We start from the raw sequence: 11,190 nt of genomic DNA, 5'->3' as shown, positions 1-11,190 counted from the left end.
GTCTCCTATTTACCTGTTCCATGGAACATTATTTCAAATGTTACCAAGAGTGAACATTTCCTATATTTTATTTGTGTCTGTTTATTTGGAGTCTTGGCAGTCATGTGTCATTGCTCAGCTAGTGATGCAGCATTATCCGTATTAGTATCCTCACGGAAATATAAGGGTCATTTGAATGATCATATATTTGTAGAACTTTGTTAGGTGGTGCATATGCTAGGGGTAGATTTGTAATGGCTTCTTCTTGGAAGGAAGCATTACAACAACAATGACAAATGATCCAAACCGAACATTCATTCTGTTAATGATTTTTTCTGGACCTCGATTTTCTATATCAGGTTCACTACTTGAATATCTCTGCCTATGAGAATTCCTTTATAAGTCTTTTCTTCATGTAGCTTTCCCATAGATATCTTATTTACTCTGAACAGGCATGGCACACCCATTGATTAAACAATGGAGGAGATAGAGCTCAAGGGGAAGTCCTTATCCGGGAAGGTTCGGACATGACTGGAAGGATGTTTTTTCTCTCTCTCTTTCTCTTTCCTCTAATTTTATCCTCAGATGGACTGCCCAATCTTTCTTTTCTTGCTTTTTTTTGTTTTAGTTTAGTTAGTGGGTTTTTTTCTTTATTAAATAAAATTTCCAATCTTTTTTTTTACGACTGTTAGGAGAAGTTGTGGTTTTTTTTTATTATGTTGTATATATAACAGTGCAACATTTTACCTAACAGATTTTGATAATATATACTTTTTAATGCTGTTTATATCTCTTTTGTATTATTTGTTTGTTAAACTTCTCCTCTGATTTGTATATTCTTTACTAGGAAATCAATAAAAAGATTGAAAAATGAAATGAGGAGATAAAGCTTTCTTCAGGCTGCTGGGAGAGATGGCAGGTCTCTAGCTGTATTCTAGGATAGCAAATGACCATTGAAATTTCATCATTAATAACTGTAAATCACTCCCCTTGAGTAGCATAACAGCATATCCAAAGTCAGAAGCCATGATAAAGACATGAATGACACTGTTTATGTTGTAGGTGTTACCAAGATCCTCCAGTCTTCTCTTTCCTGTATCTGATCTTGCTGCAAGTCTTGAGTACAAAGGTTCCAATGCATTTTTGTGACATTCAGACATTCTGATTCAGTGGCTGATTTAGTTTTTCCTCACTTGGAATTGGCAAATCCTTTATGGCTTCTATGACAGGTTCATATAGCCTGAAAGCCAGATAAAAAAGTGTACTGAATTAGGTACTTATTATTGACAGCTTATTGCAAAACTGGACTCTTCTTCAGAGAGAGTCATTATTAATTTGTGAATGCCAGGTAGAAACACAAGGAATGCTTCCAATGAATGTTAGAAACTCAGACATGGCTTTGCACTGTTTACTGTTGACAGGTCCATTTGCAACTTCTAAAATACTTCCAACAGGTAAACATAGAGATCCTGCCACAAACATAAGTTTGTCACTCCACAACTCCCAGGGCCCCATTTTAAGAGAGTAATCAAATCTTCATGTTGGAAATCACAAATACAGCCATTCGTCAACCATTCACCTCTTCCGACCCTCGCTGTCAGTCCACTCTGTCTGGTGGTCCTCCAGCTCTCTCCACATGCGTCTTCCTTCTTCTCCTCTATCCAACCAAAGACTATAAAAAGCTCTCTTCCAAACTCACAGAAAGGACAATAGCATTGCAAATCCCATTATCTGTAGATAAAACAAACATTGCTGCTACAGAGAAACCATTATGTTATCAGTGAAACCTTACAACATGTTACACACAAAATACTTGATAGAGTAATTATTTACCGAATTTAATATGACACACCAAATCATCACTGGTGCAGCCAATTGGTTTTAGAAGTCACATAATCAGTTAACTGGACATCACCTGTGTATAGTCAAAATGTTACAATTGACTGTAGTAAAATACATTTGCATCTAGAAGGTCCAACTGCTGGTGAGTCAGTATCCTGACAAAACGTACACAATGAAGAGAAAAGTATACTCCAAGCAACTCCGCAATATTGTTATTGAAAAGCATTGTCAGGAAGTGGATACAAGAAAATGTCCAAGTCACTGAATGTCACTTGGAGTACGGTTAAGTCAATCATTAAGAAATGGAAAGAATATGGCACAGCTGTTAATCTGCTTGAAGCAGGCCATCCTCAATTTTGGTGATATATTGATTTTGGTGTTCCTTTTCCAGCAGATTTTGCTGTTGGGTGCTGGGGCAGCAGGTTCAGGGTAGCAGACACCAACAGTATCAACAAACTTATTCGTAAGGCCAGTGATGTTGTGGGGGTGGAACTGAACTCTCTGACAGTGGTGTCTGAAAAGAAGATGCTGCCCAAGTTGCAAGCCATCTTGGACAATGATTCCCATCCATTCCATAATGTACTGGTTAGGCACAGGAGTACATTCAACCAGAGACTCATTCCACCGAGATGTAACACTGAGCGTCATAGGAAGTCATTCTTACCTGTGCCCATCAAACTTTACAACTCCTGCCTTGGAGATCCAGACACCCTGTGCCAATAGGTTGGTCCTGCACTTATTTCCACTTGGCATGATGAACTTATTATTCAATTATTTATGGTTTTATATTGCAATATTTCTTCAATATTCTTGGTTAGTGCGGCTGTAACAAAACCCAATTTCCTTCGGGATCAATAAAGTATGTCTGTCTGTCTGTCTGTCTTGTGTGGCATCCCGTATATTGGTGAGACCTGATGTAGATTGGGAGACTGCTTTGCCGAGCACCTAAGCTCTATCAGCCAGAAGAAGCAGGTCAACCATTTTACCTCTACTTCCGATTCCTATTTTGATACTTCAATCCATGGCCTCATCTACTGTCACAATGAGGCTTCACTAAGGTTGGAGGAACAACCCCTTGTATTCAGTCTTGGTAGCTTCCAACCTGATGACATGAACATGAATTTCTCAAAGCACAGGGAATGACTGCACTCTCTGCTTCCCAATCCCCATTCCCGTTTCCCTCTATTACCTTATTTCTTATTTTCTGCCTGCTCATCACTTCCCTCTGGTGCTCTTCCCCCCATTTTCCTTCTTCCATGGCCTACTGTCCTCTCCTATCAGTTCCCACCTTCTCCTGCCCTGTGTCTCTTTCACAAGAGACTTCATTGCTCGCCTCATGCTTTCACCTATCACCTTACTTTTTCTCACTCCACTTCCACCCACCCACCCACCCATTCCATGTCTTAAATCTGGTCCTGATCTTTTTTCTCCAGTCCAGCCAAAGGTCTCAGCTTGAAACATCAACTGTAATTTTTTCCATAAATGCTGCCTGGGCTGCTTAGTTCCTCCAGCATTTTGTGTGTGTTGCTTTGATTTCTAGCATCTGCAGATTTTCTCTTGTTGCAGCCAATTATTTTGTTTTATATTTTCAATTGAGTTAGATCACTTTGTAGAGATCTGTTTTCACTTTGACACAAAATAGTCTTTTTTTCTGTTGATCAGTGTTAAAAAAGCCAAATTCAGTTCACTGTGATTCAATGTTGTAAAACAATAAAATGTGAAAACTTCCAGTTGGGTTGTATACCTTTTGTTGGCACTGTAACCAATGATATGGGGAATGCACTAGCAATGAATAAGATGGAAATTAATCATCTTCTCGTGACTTCCAATAGTCAACCTGAGAGAGATGGCAAGATAATAGATATGTCTAGCTTCCAACGATATATTACCCAAGGCCATAGCAGAGGTGGGTTGGTTGAAGTATACCTTAGGAATCTGGATTTCCTCTGCTAGTCTGGTGTCCAATAAAATTATCACCGAACCAGAGGCTGCCAATGCTCTCACAGAAGTCTTGTGTCTCCCCCAAGATAACAGGGATGGGAAGATCACTCCAGGACTTGACAAAATGGGAAAAAAGCTTGACAGTGTTTCAGTTCTTTCCTCAGTGGATCATAGCTGACTTGCTGCAGGCTTTTCCACAGTATCAGCAACACCACTGCCTCATACGTCCTTCACATTCTGCTTGGAGACGCAGGTTCTTCAAAGTTGCATGGAATCTTCTAGAGATGTTTGTGGGGTTCTGCATTTGTTATCGGATTGAGAAACAGAGGTAGTCATTGGGCAATTCTAAGAACAGGCCTTCTGGGTGAAATCGGCATGTCTGTCCGGCCTTCTTTCAGAAATATGGTTGTAGATTTTTATGTTGATGCCCATAAATTCCTGCAGATCCTCGACTAAACCCTGGTTGCAAGAATGTCTTTTAGCTGGTGATGACATCCCCAGCTAAAAGAGCAACCAAAACCTACTTTCTGTCATTAGGATTCGCAATCACTGGAATAGTCAGCCATGGATCGCAGCCCAAGATGCAACTGGAGGAGTCTGAGTCCCTTGCAGGATGAAAGAATACCCTCCTCATCATTCTTGGCAAAAAACAACTTTAATTCAGAATACACTGAAGCATCCTCCTCTCATTAAGCCAGTGCTCATAAAAGGCCCCTGCCCAAGAAGATGGAATTTATATAAGCTATCTCACACCTGCCCGAGGAGAACATTGTGCTTTTTAAATTAAAGACTTGAGATCATTGACTGCATAATCTGCAACAAGACTGGAGGACCCCATTGCAGTGCTCCAAGGCTGGCAGATCAATTGGCACTACAAGTTAGTTCTCGGAACACATAGGACACATTGGTGATTGCTCGACACCAGAGTCCTTCTGCGATTATGCAAGGAGAAGCTGCTCATGCCATGCAACTACATGTCTTTGGCAGGCCAATGCTGGTCAGCAAAGAAACACACACATGCATCTGTCTATCTAGTTTCTGCCTACCTAATTTAATTATTTTTATTTGTTTAGACTGACAGTGTGGAACTGACCTCATAGCCCTTTGCGTTATGCTGTCCAGCAAACCGATTTAAAGCTACCTGGTTTAGCCATTTGCAAAAAATCATCTGCAGCCCCAGCAGGAAATGAGCTGTTATTTTAAGGCTGGGGCTGGCCACAACTGAGACAAGACATTACCATCTGCTTTTTATACAACATTACCCAAATATCATAGTTTCTGTTCTACTTATTTTTATTTTAACAATCTATCAGACACCAACTCTTTAAAGGGACATCATCGTCATTGCTCTCCCTGAATTGTGACAGTCAGAAAGAGTATCGTTTCAGAAATTTTGCCATGTTGGGTGTTTGAGTAACCACTCCACAGTTTCATTCATTGAAATTGGGTGGAAGGAAATGTTAATCTGAACTTTAGTTTAATTTGGCGGTGGTGAATTCAGTCCCATTCCATTTTCTAAGCCTGTTTCCATTTCTATTGCAGTCAAAAGAGCAGAGAAATGAAGCAGGTGTAGAATGAAGCTTCAGTTCAATACCACACACGTTAAACTGACTTCCAGTGAGTTTTCTTCACATTATTCATTTATTTGGTCAAATCTTCTGCTGCTTTCCATACACGGATAATCTGTGTACCTTCCTTGACAGCGAACCATCTCACTATAGTCAAAGCTATTTAATCTTCAGGCTGCTGCTGTTCTGGCTGATGTGGGGTATGTTTGAATGTGAGTTAACGTCATCAACAACTTCCATCATTCTTTTGGTTTAAAACCTGAAACTTAGTGTCTCTTAAAAATGTGGATAATTCTGTTTTAAGCTGCTCCCCCATTTCCCCCTCAGTATATGAATGATATGAGATCAAAGTTTTCCTGAACTTTTGAGAAGTAGATTGTGTGTGAGAGAGAGAGAGAGAGAGAGAGAGAGAGAGAGAGAGAGAGAGAGGAAGAGAGAAAGAGGGAGGGGTGGGCTCGGGGGAGGGAGCAGAGAGGGAGAGAGAGAAAACAAAACAGAAGAAAAATTCCTGCTGAGTGTTTGGTGTTCTTTTCTCCAAGGAATTTGATATATTGCTAATTTTGCCATAAGAAATTCAAAAGGACTTGGGGAAAGTTTCAATGAAGTAAATGAGAAATTACACTGGAGAACTTTTTATGTGTCAGGAACGATGTAATAATGTAAGTAAGCTCTTTGAAGGTCTATTACTTATTGTCTCTGCCTGTTTTCTTTAGCCTGAGTGTTAAAGATTAATTACACTGTAGAGCTTGAAGGTGCTTATGATTTATTTTTTTTAATCAAGAATCTTCACAAAATTTTTAAAGGGTTTGATTTTTGTTCTGTCTTAAGTTCACATTTTATCCTTTCTTATCTGTTTTCTTCCTTTCTTTACTAAGCAAATAATGACATGGTTGCTTCAAACTGTTTGCAGTTCTGGTCAATGTGGTGTACAATGTGAGGGTCCCTAAATCCTGTGCAAGATTCACACTTATTAAATGTCATTGATTCCAAACTGATACTTCTGGAAACAATTTGGAGTAATTGAAATATGCTCTTCCTTTTTCAGAATAATCCTTTCCTAGCAGGCAAGGCCTTACAATCATCATGCATTTTGCACTTTTAATGTATTATCCAGTTGTTAATAATTAAATCACTCTTGAAAAGATATGGATTAAATGGTTTGTCAATGATCGCACTGGTAGAAGTGATCACCCAGCGGATGGAACATAGATGGCAGTGGACAGATGCCATATTCTACAAATCTCTTCATCTTTATATTCCTTTGATTTCAATGAAAAAGAAACCAACCTTTAGCAATGTAATGAGGGTGAACTCACTGTCACACAGTGAAACCATCAGGCCTTATTGATGTTTCCTTCCCAACGATTTCAGTGAATAAAGCTGTGGGGTGAATTATTCTTGACAACTAACATGGCACAATTTCAGAAGCAATTCTTCTTCTCCCTGCCATATCTCAAGGAGTGTGCCAGAGATAATGTCCCTTTAAAGGTCAAGACCTTGCCAAATTCTTAAAATAATATGAGGTCGAACAGAAACTCTGATATTTGGATAATATGACAGAAAATGCAAATGTAAATGTACTGGGCTGTCCCTCTCCATAAAATAATAGCTTATATCCTGCCACAGATGTTTGCTATTTTCATACTCAGACAGCAGATGATATGACCTTCACCAAAGCTCCTTTTTGAAATGGCATGGCATTTTTATTCATAAAATTGATTATCAAAGTGATTTGTTTCTTGCACATTGACACAGCTCAATAACATCCAATTTCCCATGGAATCCTTTCTCATTGTGTTACATTATAGACCTCTTCCATTCAAAATTTTGTCCAACTTGATTAAGCTGATTTGTGATAGTGATAGCTTTATAATCCTCTTTTTATTCGAAGGATCCTAAAGTTTAGGTTAAATTTTATCAGTGACTGGAATGTAGTGTCTTAATATTCTACAGTTCATTGATGTCTAGTTGGAGTATTAGAGTCAAATACGATTAATATATTAGTGTTTTCAAAAATATCACTTTCTCTGGTGTGAGGAATGATATTTATGATTGAAACACTGGAAGCAAACAATAATATTGTCCAAAACCTGACGTGTTTAATTATACTCTTTGTATGAGGAAAAAGTTTTATAATCAGACTCGTATTTAGTTTCATTTTCATATGTCATGAAATTTGTTGTTTTACATCAACACTACATTAGAATTCATAATAATAATGAACTATAAATTTCAATAAGGGATATTTATTTTTCTCACCCCTTATGAGTGGTGTGTATGTGTGTATAAGTTTACAGATGTTATTGCTGGAATTTTTTGGTGCCACTGTCCCAGTCCAGGTGTCACAACCCAAGTGCTCCTATCACCACTGGGAATGCTCTGGCTTTACCATACCTCATCCTATCTATCTTCTCTTTTAAGCCCCCGTATTTTTCCAGCTTCTCATTTTCTTTCTTCCCATGATTCTGCCATTTGTGATTGCCACAACTATTAATATTGCTTTCTTCTGTTTCTTCTCCAGTACTACTATGACTGATTAGTTGTCCAATACCTGCTTATCTGTCTGTGTTTGGAAGACCCACAGGATCTTACCTCTCTCATTCACCACTACCTTCTCAGATTTTTCCCATTTGGACTTGGGAGCACACAAACCATACTCAGAAAAGATGTTCCTGTACATAATTACTGCAATTTGGTTGTGCCATTCAGTGTATACTGACCCTGCGTGCACTTGCATCTTGCAGCTGTGTGCTGGATGGTTTCAGCGAATTCCTTGCGCAGTCTGCATCTCGGGTCTTTTCTGATGTAATAGACCCCTGCTTCTAATACTCTTTTGCTCATCATCTGTTCTTGTGCAGCCATTAGCAGCTGCTCTCTGCCCGCCATTTCCAGCCATTGTTAGGACTTAAGCCAATATATATATATATATATATAATAGATTGAAGTAAATAACTATTAAAGTAAAATAACAGAAAGGGAGGTGACATTCACGGATTCATTGTCCATTCGGGAATCCGATGAGTTGGTCTTACTGATATTGAATGAAAAGTTGTTGTTTCAACACACCTCAACCAGGTGCTCTATCTCATTCCCGTACGCTTCCACATTGCCATTTTTTGTTCTGTCACCTGCAATGTTTTGGACTGATTATCCTAAAGTACCATTAATAATGGTCATCTTACAAGATTTAGAAGTTCTTATTTTACAAAAGAGAGAGTCACAGGGGAAGGGTATTGGATCTGCCAGTGATAATAATCCTGACTCCTATTCTGATGATGACTCTCGTCTGCAGATTAGAGTCCAGATTGTTGTTTTCATTGTATTTTTCTAGTTTTAACTTTCCTTCCACTTGCCTTTATGCTTGTATAATCAAAAGGACTCTGCAGAGAGTCAAGCTACATAAGGCAGTTGGGCCAGACAACATTGCAGGCTGAGTACTCAGGAAATGTACACACCAATTCACTGACTTCTTTATAGACATCTATAACACTTCATTATCCCCACATGCTTCAGATTAGCTAACTGATAATGGCACATGTCAGAAGCTCCATTCCTGCCAGATGGACACTGACAAATATGCTTACCGACAGAACCACTCTGCGACAGATGGTTGCATCTGTCATGCACATGGCTCCAGTACACTTAGAAAACAAACACCTGTGTCTCAGAGTGATGTTTCTGGATTTCAGTTTAACATTCAACACCATTGTCGCACGGATATTGGATAACAACCTCCTACTCTTCAGTCCAAATGCACCACTGTGCAACTGGATATATTTCCCAACAACGAGAGCTCAGATTGTCAGGAGGCACAGCTGTTCGTCAGTCTCCATAATTCTCAACGTGTGTACTGAGCCCATTGCTGTACACCCTGCTCACACTTTGAGGCCTGGTACCAGGGAAATAATGCCTTCCTCAATGTCAACAAAGAAAAGAATATTATTATTGATGTCAGCAGAACTCACATCACATCAGCAACAGAGCACTGGAAACTGTGAGCAGTTTCAAACTCCTGGGAGAGCACATCTTGTACAGCCTCTCATGGTTCTAGGACACAACCTACACAATCAAGAAAGCTCACCAACATCTCAAGTTTCTGAGCAAGCTGAAAAGAGATGGACTCTGCACATCTTTCCTTGTGTCCTTCCACATATGTGCAGTAGAGACGATCTTAACAAACTTTATCATGCATCAGATGGAAACTGTGGCAAACAGGAAATTCTCTACAATGGGTAAGATAGGGCATCACCAGCACCAGCCTTCCTGCCATCAAGGACATATATGCAGAATGATGCTGGTAAAACAGCCAGTCATATCATGAAGGATCCCATCATCCGTGCTCATTGACTGTTTGCACTACTCCCATCTGGGAGGTGGCTGTATAGCATCCATGCCAGGATGGCCAGGCTAAGAAACAGTTTATTTCCCCAAGGAATAAGGATGATCAACACTTCTACCCATGAACCCTCACCTCCACACACCCACTACTTTATCATTACATATCACAGTTACCAACGGTACAGATACTCCTTTACTTAGCGTCAGTTTATGGACATTTAATCAATCTATGTATATAATCTATCTCATATATTCATATTTATTGTTTTTTTTAGTACTGTGTTCTAAATCTTGGCTTTTGTGCCACAACTGATTTGAAGTCACAATTACTTCATATTCCTCTACACATTCATTGTGCCTGGAAATGACAATCCTGAATCTTGAATCCTGAATCTATTTATCTGTGGATGCATAGGAACTGGTAGTGTATCCGTTTCTACTGAATACTGGCCAAAGTGAAGTGTGAATTGGTCACTGCTCTGAGGTTTCCCATCAGGGACCATTCTAACTGCTTTTCCAATATGAATGTGAAGCATTTACTCACATCCCTTTGTTATATCTCTGCTTTGTTTGCTGGAACACAATAGACTTATCTGACCTCTACTATGATGAAAATCTAATAAACAGCTGTAACCTTAAATTTAGCAACTCATTTTGACTCCCTAAGAATCTTCTGGACAATATCATTTCCCAGAGTTACAACAGGAGTTGTGCTATAACGGAGATGGATGCTGTCATTTAGTCTCAGAGACCAGACATTATATAAACAAGTAATGAAACTGGGAAATATCAGGCAATTATCTATCTTCACTGTTTAAATTCACTGTGTCAGACTCAGAGGTCATCAGAAGAAGCTAAGTAATAGTGAAACAGAATGGTTACTGGATATAGTGAGGGCATTTGCCCTGTTCACTTCAGACCAGCACATTATAAATGACATTGCTTCCACCTGCCATCGACCCACAAACCTGTAGTTTCAGATATGTATCTGGCTCCCTTCTAATTGTTGCAATTGATTCTCCCTGCATGAATGTAATTGCTGTGATAGAGACAGCGACAGATCTAACTCAAGTGAACTCACATGCGGCCACAGATTACACATCATTTTTCAGACTCAAACCATTCATGTTTTAGTTACTTTCTCTCAAAATCTAAACAGTCAGAATATACCTAACACAACACATTAGTCAAAATTTTCTAGGGTCCAAGAATACATATTTCATCTATTAGCTAGATATATCCAAGTAGGGATAGTTTGTGACTTGGATGTAAGCTTGCAGGAGGCATTTCCTGCTAGTTCTGCCCTTGTACAGTTGGTAGTAGAGCTGAAAGGTTTGGATTGCGTTCATCAAGTAACCTCGGGAAGTAATAGCTGGACATTTTGTCAATGGACAATACTACATCCATTGTCCACCTGTGGTGGATTGAATGAATGTTGATGTTTGTTTGTTTAAGCCTATCACCCTCCTAGATCATAGGCTACAGGCACAGTCCACTATCCCGAACCAGTCGTCAAAGTTAT

General features: G+C 39.3%; 1 pseudogene; it reads right to left on the bottom strand.

Moving 5' to 3' along the window:
- Positions 1 to 863: 863 nt before the first annotated feature.
- On the bottom strand, positions 864 to 1,406 carry LOC132405896 (ubiquitin carboxyl-terminal hydrolase 35-like; annotated as a pseudogene).
- Positions 1,407 to 11,190: the final 9,784 nt, after the last annotated feature.

The sequence above is a fragment of the Hypanus sabinus genome, chromosome 16, assembly GCF_030144855.1.
Source record: "Hypanus sabinus isolate sHypSab1 chromosome 16, sHypSab1.hap1, whole genome shotgun sequence".
Lineage (NCBI taxonomy): Eukaryota > Metazoa > Chordata > Chondrichthyes > Myliobatiformes > Dasyatidae > Hypanus > Hypanus sabinus.
Note: the sequence above shows the minus strand (reverse complement) of the source record. Positions and strands in the feature narration are given on the sequence as shown.